The sequence below is a fragment of the Rutidosis leptorrhynchoides genome, chromosome 11, assembly GCF_046630445.1.
Source record: "Rutidosis leptorrhynchoides isolate AG116_Rl617_1_P2 chromosome 11, CSIRO_AGI_Rlap_v1, whole genome shotgun sequence".
Taxonomy (NCBI): domain Eukaryota; kingdom Viridiplantae; phylum Streptophyta; class Magnoliopsida; order Asterales; family Asteraceae; genus Rutidosis; species Rutidosis leptorrhynchoides.
The window spans coordinates 138784990-138800508 of record NC_092343.1 but is presented as its reverse complement, the minus strand read 5'-3'; positions in this window follow the sequence as shown (position 1 = coordinate 138800508).

The window sequence follows — 15519 nt, the reverse complement described above, 5'->3', positions numbered from 1 at the left end:
TTAGTGGGTCTGAACTTCGACCGTGTCTGCATGTCAAAAGTTTTGCTTATCATTTCGTGTCGAAAATTACCTGCTTATCATCCTTAGGAAATTACCTGCTTATCATTCTTAGTCTAGACACGTTTTACTGCATTGACTACATGAATAGTATATAGACAAAATTCATATCTTAGCGTATCCGATGATTCATATCTTAGCGCATCTGTTACTATAGACTTGCCTGATATATGCTGTAAATTCCTCCGTAGTCTACGAAATCTTTAGTACTATATATATAGATATTCTATATAGTTAGAATATCATCCAATATTCAAAAATCATTTCATATCAAAAAATCCTTTACTCTATCATACGAGATGGAACTCGCAACTAGTTCAAATCCCTCGGATTTCAACAGCTATTCCGATATGAATTTCCACTCAAACTCCGAAAGCAGTGAGACCGGAATGGATCAACCATTTAGCCATCATCAATTCTGAATGAATTAGGGATGGGTTCGTAGTTGACTTAATCAATGGAGACAAGAAGAAGGTGATCATTTCCATCAACTGAAATCACCTCTTGGCGAAGAACCTGAAGCACTTACCGGCGAACCCATTCGTAATACCATTTCCTCTCTCATTTCTGGAGTATCTCGCCACGACTATATCACAAGTCAGATTCTAAACCTTATTCATTCGCTCGTTCCTACCGACAATCATCCTGGAGTAATAAAGTCAACGAGTATCGCGCCCGAGTTGTAGCCTTGGAAAATATGTGCAAAACGTACCAGCTTCAACAACATCAACGGCATCAACAGTACCACCAGCAACAACACAAACCACAACAACACACGCCTCAACATCACAATCTGTACCTCGAGCGTAATCATCGTTCTACGTATCGTTCTACATCAATTATCTTCGTTCTGCATGACGATTATGTAATTTCTAATGTTTTAGAGATTATTTATTCTAAGTTCCTTCCTAAAAATCAAATGAGATTAATATCATATTAACTCATTAAATCTATATTACATCTGAAGAAAATATATATGTATATATATTTTCATAAATATTGTAATTAAAAATTCTTTTGTACAAACTGTTAATGATGAAAATATTTTAACGGGTAGGTAATACTTGGAGAATATTTAGATTTCACATTAATAAGTTACACTGTACATTTTTCGAATTTGATTCAACGGTCATTTACTATCATACTTACATCCACAGATATACGTATCCGTTCACCGTAGAATAACTATTTTTATTCAATTTCATATTTGGATTTTGACGTATCAGAATCCAACAAATGGCATAATGAAGAAAACATTTGACAAAAATAAAAATTGTTAGAAACAAACAAATTAACTATGAGAAATTTTATTAAGAAACCACGCTAACAAAATCCTAGCTAACTGTTCCTAGCTAATTGTTAATTCCTTATTACATTTATTTATCGCAATTTAATTATCGTAATTTATTTATCGCAATTTAAATTCTCGCAATTTTAATTATCATCATTTAATTTCTGTTATTTACTTTACGCACTTTAAATATCGGGACACGTATACAAAATTTTGACATATCATATCGACGCATCTATATATATTATTTGGAATAACCGTAAGTCACTCTATACGCTGTAATGTTCGAGTTCGCATATAAAGGGTCGAGGTTGATTCTTAAATAATATATATACTTTGAGTTGTGATTGAGTCTGAGACATGTATACAATGGGTCACGAATACGTATTAATTAATTCGAATATTATATTTTAAACTATATATGAATTATTGAACTGCTAGCTGTGGACTACTAGCTGTGGACTATCAACATTTGACAATTAAAATGAATTAAAATATTGATTATAACATATCAAAAGTAAACAATTCTTCAAGTTTGCCACTTGATTTCATCTTAAACCTAATTTGAATCTTAACGATTACAATCTGCGTTCAAACCTTTCATGATTCTTGAAAACACCTCAATCGAGAGGATGAACCAACCGCATTTCATCTACGGAAGAAAAGATTGATGCATACAGTTATGCACTTGAAAAGCACTCAGAACCTAAGTAATCATTTAACATTTATTTGTGCTAGCTCCGTTGGCATTGTTATTACCAAAAATAATATTGCAATCCTTTTTCAAATTAGCCAATTTTGTCACAGCTCCAACAAGTTAACTTCGACTATTTGTTCGAAACAATCTTATTATAACCTTGATATATATGTTGTCTTTTCGGCATCGTTACCGAAGAACCGTTTATATCTCACCACATTAGCAGTAAACTTACCAACAACTTCATTGATCTTTGAATTTCCGAAAAAATCATTATATTTATCGAAACCCTATCATATATCCATCTACATCTTGTAACAATAATTGCCATACCAATAATCGGGAATCATCAATCATCAATCTCGAATCTCGCAAGCGTTTTCACTTCAACAGTTATATATACATATAATGTGTAACTCCTGGAAATTTTGATCTTCAATTCTGAAATTCTGAAAATCACCCAGTCTGCGAATCAATACTCGGAATATTGAAAAAGCTCAAAGATTTTGATACTGAAAAATGATTTAAGCAAACCCTGAAGGAGACCAAGGACAAATACAATTACCAAACCCTGTATTTAAAGAATCCCGATGATTCTGTTTCTGATGAAATCTTTAGCGAATACCTTACTCCTTAATCGCTCTAAATCATTGTGAATGAATTTCTTCATCACACTGTGAATCTAAAATTCTAAGATATTATCGTATCTTTCATTGTAAATATCCTCAATATTTCTGAAGATATCTTCATAAATATTCTTGTCCGATATTAATTATCTCTCCGCTCTATATGTGTTATATCATAAAAGAAAATTGTTTTAGTTCTAAATTCTGAAACCTTCGAGTTTAAAATTGAATGTTATTGAAGTAGTGTTGGGAACTGAAGCATGAGTTAGTATAATATAATGACACTTAATCAACGTGATTATATTACAGTAAGTCATGCTGAGTTTCTAATGAAACATGATAATTCACAGACCATAATGCCATCATGTGCCATGTTACACGACTCTTACGTTCTATCTAATCTCTAAACATATCAAGAACATAATTTCTTGAATATTCTATCTTTTCTCTTGAATTTTGGTAAATTAACCAATCAAGATCATGCTATTAAAATTTCTTTCTTAGAACATTAGTCATGTTCATTCGAAACTCCATACCTACGAATTTGGGACCATTACTTGTGGAGAGAAAGCAAAAGAATGAAACTCCGAAATAGAAATGGGAGTATAAATCGCAGCAAATAAAAGAAAGCATTAACTGTGGATGACAATGATTATAGAAGACAGAAGATGGGACTCCAAAATATAAAGGAAAATATAAAGTCCGATAACAACACATAAATTACAAACTGTGTATGTCAATGTTTATCGCAACATAAAGACACGGGAGAATTAAAAACACTATAACCCCAAGGATGAAGTAGAAGAAAACAGATTCTTCCGGTGAAAGTTGGAAAAGGAGAATGATTGTTGCGATAGTAAGGATAAGGACAAGGATTAGAACGGGATTAAGCATTTTCACAATCTTTTGGATGTATGAACTAAGAAAGAAAGCATAAGAATGGTGAGAATAATGGAACGAAAGAGTTTAAATTATAATAAAAATATCAGACAGAGTAATCGAGGCAGATAATCGCTTTTAATTATAGAAATCGTAACTTCCTTAAATCCTGAAGAATCAAATCTTTTAGATTTCGAAGATTTTCTCCGAAATCCCTTGAATTCCGTAATTCAAACAAGACAACGTCAAAAGTTAAGATGCACCTTATTTTCTAAATTCAAACGTGACTACGTCAAGAGTTAAGACGAAACTTTATTTCTTCAATTCACTCTTTTGTGATAGCTTCACTCATACTCATCGAGTAATCGAATTGTTTTATCCATATTACTTTATGGTAATAAAACTCTAATTTTCAGCTCGTATGCGTCATGAAAACATACTTATTGTCAGCCATGACCATCCCAATCAAATTTCGGGATGAAGTTTCTTTAACGGATAGGTACTGTGAGGACCTGGAATTCCGACCAAATTTAAACTTTATCTTTTTATGTTTCCGACACGATAAGCAATGTCTGTAATGTTGAGTCTTAAAATTTTTGAACTGTTTCAGTAAACCTTTGACTATTTCCGACGATTCACGAACAACTATTTGTAAATAAATATATAAAGGAATATATGAGATTTGATAAGCATAATCTGTTATATCAATCTCATTATTATTATTATTAACATTAATATTAATATTATTATTTGTATCATTAAAATTATTATAATATATAATATATAGATATAAAGATGTAAATTGATAATACTAGTTTTATTATTAAATATTATCATCATCATTATTATTATTATTATTATTATTATTATTATTATTATTATTATATATATATATATATATTATCATTATTATTATTATAATTATTATTAACATAATTATTATGTTATTATTAATTAATATTACAAGTATTATTATCTATTATTATTAATAAGATTATTATTATTAATATATTTATATTTATTAAATATTAATATTAATTATATATATATATAAATATTAAAAATCAGATTCAATTATATGAATCTGTTTCACGTCCCATCTAATCCATTTTTCTTTCTTTTTACTCGATTCCTTCTGTCTCTAAATTCGTACGAATCACAAATCAAACAATGGAATAATCCAAAATCTGTTAGACATCTATATCATCTAAATATACAAATATGTTCCAATCACTATCTGCTTTATTTTTTTTATCTTCTTCCTCCTGGTTTAGAATCCTGTCTATTGTTACATGTCGATATCACAGTCATTACATTACAATTTCAATCAACTCTTGTTACAGCATCAATCTATTACTTACACTCTATAAATTTTGGCTGCATTTCGTGGAGTTAATCAGAAAATATGAAGGAACCAAAAACCATCATCTCTCTCTAAAATTTGATCATGAACCACCTTTACATCTCATTATGATCCTAGTTTGAAGCTTCATCACCACCATTGAAGACTAACCCAAAAGCTATCATCACCTGCTACTGCCATTCGAAACTCAATTCAACTGAACCCTTATTATTTCTAATTGCAGATCGGCATAAACTATTATCAACACAAACACCTTGAGTATAATTGCTACAGCTATTGCGGTCTTCATCCGTCAACTTCACAGCCTCTATAATTCATTGAAACCTCATCACCACCACCGTAAGTACCACAACTCTCTTCCTCTTCTCTCCTTTTCTCTTGTTCCTGCTGTAACCCAAACAAACCCCATTATTGTAACTACTACTACTACAACTTTTAAAATCATTCCATTTGCTGTAAAGTTAATATAATTAAAGTAAATTGTGAGGATGATGTTAATGATGCTGTGGGGAGAGCACGTTTCCTTTCTATTTTTTTTCATTAGTAGATGACAACCACTACAACCATTAACCCCACTTGAAGACTTTGAGCTATTTTTTCCTTTTAGTCGAGTACCACCACAAATTGCGGACCAGCTAGTTGGAGTAAAGGTGGTTGTGGGCTGAGAAGTTCAATTAGTTATTAGACCTTTACGACTAGATGGGTAAAAGTGTTTCTATGTAGTCGACAAACAGCATAAAGATGGCCACTTGATTTTGTTAAAGGTGTAATATGCTTATTAAAATGAAAATGGCGGATTATTGTCTCCTATTAAAATTCTAACATATGTATGGCCGAGAACTCAGTTTAAGGAGTTGGGCCGAGTGTTTTTGTTGGGCCGAAGGAGTTTAGTTGGGCGGTTTATATAGCATGATGTTGGGCCGTAACACCACTTGTGTGGTTTCTCCTTTAACTGACTGTAACTGCAGTCCTGTTATGTTTTTATGAAACCGAGAACGAAGGGAGATAGGTTAATGATGATGATTAATGTAGGAAATAAAGGATGATGGTATTGATTAGGAATAAGAGTGATAACGGGTTTGATATGTGAGATGATGATGATTATGATGATGTTTTAATAAAGATAAAGATATTAATTGATGATGATAATTCGCATAATAATAAAGAACATGGATAAATGATCATATAAAGATGGTGATTTTGATCTATAATTGAGAAATGAAAGAATGATGATAATTGTTAGATAATAAAGATGATAAGATAAATGATATGATGATGAATAAATGATGATGATGTTCTCGGTAAGAATGATGAATAGACGATATTGAGGACGAGGGGATGATGTGATGAATATGATGAGATGGAACGATGATGCATAGATGATACAGTGAGGAGATGATACTCGATATATTAGGATAGATGGATAGATGATATTGAAGAAGAAGATGGAAGCAGAAATAAGAGTAAATAGAATTAGATTGCGAATTATTACAGAAAACAAGATGGATCAGATGGTTTATGGTGCATGTAAGGGAGCTAGAGGTCGCGTGTTCAAGCCTTGGTTGAGGCATTTTTTTTATTTTGAAGAAGAAAATGGTAGCAGGAAATTGTGGGTTAAATAGTGTAAGGTACGAAATAAAACAGAAAAGCAAAGATAGATGGATGGGTTAAGGGATGTATTGGTTTAGCGAGAGGTTTCGAGTTCGAACCCGGTCTAAGGCAGTTATTTTTCTTTTTGGAAGCTTTTTCATGAGAGGTAGTATTATTACTCTTATTATTATTATTATTATTATTATTATTATTATTATTATTATTATTATTATTATTATTATTATTATTATTATTATTATTATTATTATTGTTATTATTATTGTTATTGTTATTATTATTATTATTATTATTATTATTATTATTATTATTATTATTATTATTATTAAAAGTATCCTTATTGTTAAAAATATCATTATTAGTAAAATTATCATACTTACTAAAATTATCATCTTATTTTCGTTAACGCTATTATTATTATTATTATTATTATTAATATCACTATTAATATTCTTATATATAGTACAACAAATATTATTTATCTAAAATATATTTATTTCATACCTATACTAATATTACATAGTTTTGTATTTTTTTAAACAAAATATTATTTCTATTAAGTAATACATAATATATAAATATCTTATACCAAATGGATAATAATATGATTATACATGTAAAAAAAAAAATTAATTCTAATACATTATAAACTTAGTTAATTAACATTAGGTGTTAATATATATATATATATATATATATATATATATATATATATATATATATATATATATATATATATATATATATATATATATATATATATATATATACTTGATATAGGTTCGTGAATCCGAGGCCACCTCTGCATTGTTCAATATCGTCATATGTATTTTTACTACAAAATATGGTATGGTGAGTTTCATTTGCCCTTTTTACCCTTTACATTTTTGGGCTGAGAATACATGCAAATGCTTTATTAACTGTTTTACAATATTTATATGCGTGAGTTTCATTACTCCCTTTTTAAATGCTTTCGCAATATATATTTTTGGGACTGAGAATACATGCGCTTTTTTATAAATGTTTGACGAGATAGACACAAGTACTTAAAAACATTCTACGAATGAGTTATGAGTACACCGGATATCACCCCTTTATAGTCTGGTAATCTAAGAATTAGGAAACCGAGCTCCTAATTGACGCGAATCCTAAAGATAGATCTATGGGCACTAACGAGCCCCAGTCAGAGAATTTGAACTACTTTAGTACTTCAAAATAGATATACAACTGCCAGCTTTAAAAGATATGATCTTTTTGTGCGGTGTACACAACCATCATATTTAAAAGAGTGGCCTGATTGTATGCTTTTTGCATGACCGTGCGGAATGCCGGTATGCGGGGGATATTCTAGATGCATTTTGTTAAGGTCGATTACCAGGTGTTTGTAGTTCGTATGAATGACTTTTATACACAGGTTATTTTTATTAGTTTTTGTGCACGAGATATGTGTACGATTATTAAAAAAATCGCGAGGCAACCTACGGGGGAGAAAAGGATATGAACCTACTCTGCTAAGCCTTTATGAAATATGGTTTCGTACACGAGATAGGTGTACTGTATTTAAATCTTGTGGTCTATTAAAATGATGAATTTTATTATTTACGATAAACCAACGAACTCACCAACCTTTTGGTTGACACTTTAAAGCATGTTTATTCTCAGGTATGAAAGAAATCTTTCGCTGTGCATTTGCTCATTTTAGAGATATTACTTGGAGTCATTCATGACATATTTCAAAATACGTTGTCGTTGAGTTCATCAAGATTATTATTAAGTCAATTATAGTTGGATATATTATGAAATGGTATGCATGCCGTCAACTTTCGATGTAATGAAAGTTTATCTTTTTGAAAACGAATGCAATATTTGTAAAATGTATCATATAGTGGTCAAGAACCTCGCGATGTAACCAAATGTAATGTATTCGTCCAGATGGATTAGGACGGGTCCTTTCAAACACAAGCTTGAGCCAAATTAAAAGACCATAAGGGTGGGCTTAAGGGGGATTTCGGCCAAGGGAAGTTTTAAAGGGATTCTTGGGCCTATTTTGACTAGTTAGATCATTCCTTGTATAGCCCGTTAGGTGTCGTTGGCCGAAAATGCAAACCGAATCGTTAAACTTTAATTTCTCGCGTTTTTAATCTATAAAAATTCCAATAAATTGAAAGTGTCTTAAAAATATAATAATTACATAATATAATTATTAGAAGTGAATTATGTTACCTTTTGGCTTGCTTGCTCACTAAGTGTGGTTCGTTTCTAGTTGCCGTTAACCGTACCGAGTTCTCGGAATGTTAATCGGTCGTTAAAGCGCATCCCACCAAGTTTGATTTATTAAATATATAATAAATCAAATATGTTTTATTTAAAGTTAATAATTATTAAAAATAATTATTTTATTAAAATCGAGCGTTTCACATTCTCACGGGACCTCTGTTGCAGTTTTTAAAACCGTATCATTTTCTCAGTATTTCAAAATATGAAATAAGTTCTCCAGCTATTATAATCATCCATTAATTATAGTAGTTCATCATGGACTCAAGTATGCATTTAATTAAATTAAATACACAAAATTCAAGTAGGTTCCATTAAATAACTTAACGGACAGTTAACGAAGTTTAACGGAAATAGCAGGTTTGTTACATTACCCCCCGTTAATGAAATTTCATCCCGAAATTTAGTGCACATCCGCTGAAGTAATTTCCTCGGGAAACAGTTGCTGATACTTTGACTCATCTGGTCTTCACGTTCCCACGTGAATTATGGTCCTCTGCGTGCATACCACCGAGCTTTTACAATCGGTATGTTGCTCTGTTTTAATGGTTTGACCTTATGGTCTGTGATCTCAACGTGTTCTTCAACAAAATGAAGCTTGTTGTCAACATGTATTTCTTCCAAAGGAATAATTAGACTTTCGTCTGCTAAGCATTTCTTCAAATTAGAAACGTGAAAAGTGTCATGAATTTCACTGAGTTCCTGCGGTAGTTTCAATCTGTACGCTACCGGTCCAACTCTTTCTGTTATTTCGAATGGTCCAATATACCTTGGACTTAGCTTGCCTCGTTTACCAAAATGCACTACGCCTTTCCAGGGAGATACTTTAAGCATGACTTTGTCACCTTCTTGAAATTCTCATGGTCACCTTCTAACATCGGCATAACTCTTTTGACGACTTTGAGCCGTTTTTAATCTCTCTTGGATTTATACAATTTTCTCCATTGTTTTCTTTATGATCTCGGGACCTGTCAATTGACTATCCCTATCTCACTCCAACATAAGGGTGATCTGCACTTTCTCCCGTATAACATTTCAAAAGGCGCTGCTTTAATGCTCGTATGATAACTATTGATTTAATGCTTTAAGTTCTGTACGGATAGTTATGTTCAACGCTCTAACTCGGAGAGGTTTAAATTTTTCCTTCCTACTCAAGGCATCATCAACTATATTAGCCTTACCAGGATGGTAGCAAATTTCACAATCATAGTCATTTAGCAGTTCTACCCAACGTCTCTGTCTCATGTTGAATTGTTTCTGCTCGAAGATATGTTGCAAACTCTTGTGATAGATGAAAATTGTAAACTTAGTACGATACAAGTAGTGTCTCCACATTTTCAGTGCAAAGACCATAGCACCAAGTTCTAAATCATGTGTCGTGTAGTTTTGTTCGTGATTCTTCAGCTGTCATGATCCATAGGCGATCACTTTCTTTCGTTGCATCAACGCGCAACCAAAACCTTGTCGTGAAGCATCACAATAAATCATGAAATCTTCATTTCCTTCGGGTAAGGAAAAAATCGGAGCAATAGTCAATTTCTGTTTTAACATCTGAAATGCAGACTCATGTTGCTCAGTCCACTCATACTTCTTACCCTAGTGAGTCAATGCAGTCAATGGTCGAGCAATAGTAGAAAATCCTTCAATGAATCTTTTGTAGTAACCGGCGTGAACATATAATTGTCGGATCTGCGTCAGCGATTGAGGAACTTCCCACTTCTTAACTATTTCTATCTTCGCAGGATCAACTTGAATACCATTGACACCTACGATATGACCCAAAAATTGAACTTCTCTCAACCAAAAGTCACATTTCGAATACTTTGCATACAACTGCTCTTTCCTGAGCATCTCGAGTATCAAATGAAGATGTTGTTCGTGATCCTGCTCGTTCTTTGAATATACCAAAATATCATCAATGAACACAATAACAAACTTGTCTAGGTATGGCTTACACACATGGTTCATGAGATCCATGAACACAGCCGGTGCGTTCGTCAAACCAAAGGGCATTAACGTAAATCTATGATGTCCATAGCTAGTTCTGAACGCTGTCTTCGGTATATCAGTTTCTTTCACCCTCATCTGATGATAACCTGATCTAAGATCAATTTTATAATAACATCCAGACCCTTGAAGCTGATCAAACAGATCGTTGATCCTCGATAATGGATATCTGTTCTTGATCTTCAGTTTATTCAGTTCTCGGTAATCGATGCAACGTCTCATAGATCCATCATTTTTCTTGACAAAGAGCACAAGAGCTACAACTCTGTACTCCTAGGCCATAAAGTCCATCTGTTTTCACTAGACACGGGTCAAGGTATTACAAACCTGATGTTCTTCCCTATGGGGAGTTCCTATTTAGTATGAGCATATATATATATATATATATATATATATATATATATATATATATATATATATATATATATATATATATATATATATATATTAGCTAACAACTCTCTTAGCTCTGGGGGTGTAAGTCTACACGGTGAGTGACCACTGGAGCCACTTCTAGCATCAGATCAATCTGAATCTCATCTTCACGGTGAGGTGAAAGACCAGGTAATTCTTCCGGAAGGACCTTAAGGAAAATTTCTAACGTTTGGGACATCTTTAGGTCCCTAAATCGGTGGTTCAACTTTGCTCATATGTGTCAAAATTATGAGACATCCTTATCTCATGCACTTCTGGACCTTCTAGCAATTTACGTAACGCAACGGTGTACTGATTTCTCTCCGTACACCATCTCCGTCGGTGAGAGAATTCGAATATCCTGCTGATTGCAACAACATTGGTAAATAGTCTGTTCCGCCCACAAGGTCAAAGTTTCTAGTTTAATAGTTCTATCAGCACCAGTATTGGTAGTATATAAAAATTATGTTTGTTGAGTAAGAACGAACTCGTGATGAACTTCATTGAAGTTGATGTTAGAAGCAGGGTATGTTATCAGGCTTGTCCACATCGGTGGGGGAGAAGACCAGAATACCCTTTATGAGGGAGGGTGTGAATACCTCTTTTGGTTGACTCGTATTGGAAATCAAAATCGTGAAACTGTGGGTGGCGGAATGATAGATAAGTCGAAAGTCAAGTAGACAATATCTACTACAGATTGCACGGCTGCTACATGGAATTCCTCCTCTAAGATATATCAGAAATGAGTCGTAATGCATAATAACTAGTAGTGAATCGTGGAGGTGCTAGTAGTGATGAGTAGTATTTAGTAGTGGTAAGTAGTAATGGGTAGAATTAAATAGTAACTAGTAACGACAAGAAGTAAGAAGTAGTGATCGATCGAGACTAGCAGTGAGAGGCGGCGTTGAGTAGTAGTAAGCATCGATAAGTAGTAAGGAGTAGTGGTATGAGATTATGAGTATGTTCCAAGCAGTGTCTTCATAGTGCCAAGTAGCGATCGGTGGTGACGGACAGTGTCGAGTAGTGACAAATTTTGACGTGATTACACGTTCCTTATAGGGTTATAATAATAATTAATTCGCACGACGTAAATTTCTACTCAATTTGAAATTATACGGTTTATGTTCTAAATGGTATCTATCCAAGTAACCTACTTGACTCTCTCTCAATTCCTTATTTTTTAATGTCAGAACTTCTATATGAGTTACCGTAATGTAATCCTGGTCATTACATTACGCTATCTCACATATCCATTCGACATTAGTCCATAAGTTCAAGATAGCGTAGTCAACTTAATTCTCTTAAGTGTTGCGTCGTGTGTACGTATGTGATTCGTGATATCATATATCCAGTCCAAGTCCATATCATTATGGGTATTGTTAGGTCCAAAATGTTAGTGTGAAAAGTGAAATATAATTGTAAAGGGAGGGTTCCTTAGAAGAGGGATATATAAGGAATCCATCAATCCTAGATTAATAGCCAATGCATTGTAACTGAGTTCAAGGAAGGTGTGGAATGAAATATTAAGTGTTTGCTCTGCCTCCGAATCTCATCTCATTCCTCCAAATCTCATATTACACATTCGTAACTCTCTAATTCTGTTGATTCAATCATGATTTGACCTATCATTTGGTATTAGAGCTACCAGGAAGTGATCCTATATCACTCAATCGATCCAGGATCAACCGAAACGAAGATTCAATCACATTCGCAACTTTAGAACAGATTCGCAAGTTTCAAATTCTTCTGTTCTGACATGTAGAATTGATTGAAAAGCTTAACAAAGGTGTTATCTAGCTCAGGAATCAGTTATCAATCATCAGATCAATCCAATTACAACATTTCAATCGTATTATGGAGATTTAGCTGTTCGTCAAGTGAAGTTCATACATATTCGCTAGTTCTCTATTCTGTCAGTTGTTTTGGAAGCTGTTTTGGATTCAGGATCATTCGTCTAGCATCTACGCATCTTTTTGAATGTTTAATTTCAACAATTGAGTTGAATTTTTGATTATCAACTCAGATTCGCAAATATAACCTCCAGTGAATCTGTTCATCCTTACGAATTGAACGTTAAGTGTTATTAGTTTTAAGTGTCTGTGATTCCAGAAGATTCGCAGATTCAATACGAAGCTATAGAAATTGGATTCAAGTTTTTTGGTGTTGAATTGATCAAAGTCAGAGATCAAATTCTCAAGTTTTCATCAGATTCGCTAGTTCTAGCTACAGCACAGATTCGCAACCTCATATTCGGTTCTGAATGCAGATATTTTTGTTGTTTCTAACTAGTTTTCTTTTGCAGAAAGCAATAGACTCAATCACATGTGTTAATTCATTTCACATTCGGTGGTTTGAACCAGAGAATCTAGTTCCAAATTTGGTTCCGAATCTCAATCCTGCGAATCTCAGATTGTTTGTGTGTAAGCACTTATAATCTTGTGTTTTAGTTACTATTTTCATTAGATTCGTAACCCCTGTGAATCTTAGTGAAAATCAAGTGTTTAGTTCAGAATTTCATTACCTGCGAACACTACAAGAAAAGTGAGTTTATAGGACCCTTTCCCTAGGACCCTCGTAAATTAGGGTCCTAACGAGCCATTTATTGGGACGGTTAAATATTTGAGGTCCCATTATGAGATACGCTTATAATGAAGTGTCCTAATAAGCTATAAGATGTCCTAAAAACCTATGCACTTATAAAATGATGTCCTAAAAAGCTTTACGCTTTTTGAATGGTGTCCTAAAGAACTATACGGTTTTACAGTGGTGTCCTAAAAAACTATTTAATGTGACACATGAGTTTTTTTGGTCATATTATCCTAGGTTTTAATAGAACACTTAGAAATTATGCCCCATTATGAGATACGCTTACACAGTTGTGCCCTAAAGTCCTATTTGATATGACACATGTTTTATAGGGGTCCTATTATACTATGTTTTTATAGGACATTTGAAAAATGGGTTGCACTACGAGATACGTTTACAAAGTGGTGTCATAAAAAGCTAATTAAAATGACATATAAATTTTGGGTTACTATTATCATATGTCTTCAAAGGACACTTGATATGAATGTCATAGGAAACAAACCAAAAAGGACATTTATTTGTGAGTGTTTTTTAATAACGTAACGTATTTGGTTATATGTTTTTGAGGTCCTAACAAGGTAAAATTTTAGGACTCTTTAACACGTTGATAAGACTAATAGTTAGGTACAAATAATTTTAATTTAAAATGTGTATATCATAGATAATTTAATAAATTCATAACAGATGTCAAACATATCTTTTAAAAATTAAATTTGTAATAGTTTCTATTATTTAAAATTTCTAATAATTTTTATTATTTAGAATGTTTATATATTATTAATAATAACTAGTAAGTAATAAGTTTATATTATTTACAAATTAGATTCAATAATAGTTATGATTACTACTCCGTAATAGTTATATTATTTACTATTTGATCATATATATATATATATATATATATATATATATATAGATATATATATATATATATATATAGAAAAGCGTTCATATGAGAACGTTCTTATTTCCTAATTTTTGTGAGAACATTTTTCAACCATAGATGCATTAAATCAATGGATATAAAATTATTTGAGTTTTAATGATTTAAAATAATTAGAAAGGGTACATTAGGAAACTTACTCTCCTACAAATATGCGTTTATTCACGTTAATCTCTCTCCACTATTTTAGTAACCGGCTCAATATACATCTACACAGTTACATTTAAATCTTCATCTCTCTTAAACCATCAATCCCTTAAAACAATTTAGTGGTGCCGTCTTAATTTATGGTCGGTCAATGCTAAGAAAACAACATTCTTAAAACAATATCGTTGTTATCATTCCCGCTTACTAGTAGTCTACAAGACGCCGATGTGCATCCAGGGCCTAACCGGGAGTCTCAAAAGCATCAACGCTCGTAGCTCGACATTTCAAAGGCATCCCTGCTCATAAGGCCAAGCCGCAAATGTATCGAGGTTCATAGTCCGAAGTCTTAAATGCATCCTGGCTCATAGCCCTAGTCGCAAATCTATCTAGCCCGAAGCCCCGAAGTTTCAAATGCATCTTGGCACATCGCCCGAAGTCTCGAATGAATCGAGGCTCATAGTTCGAAGTCTCAAACGCATCGATTCATAGCCCGAAGTCTCAATGCATCCAATCTCAATGACGAACATATTATATTTGATTTTAAATTCGTTGGCTTTATATATAGAGATTAGAAAACCTATTTCAGTTGGTGACACATAACTTACTAGTTGAAATTGTAAATGAGTT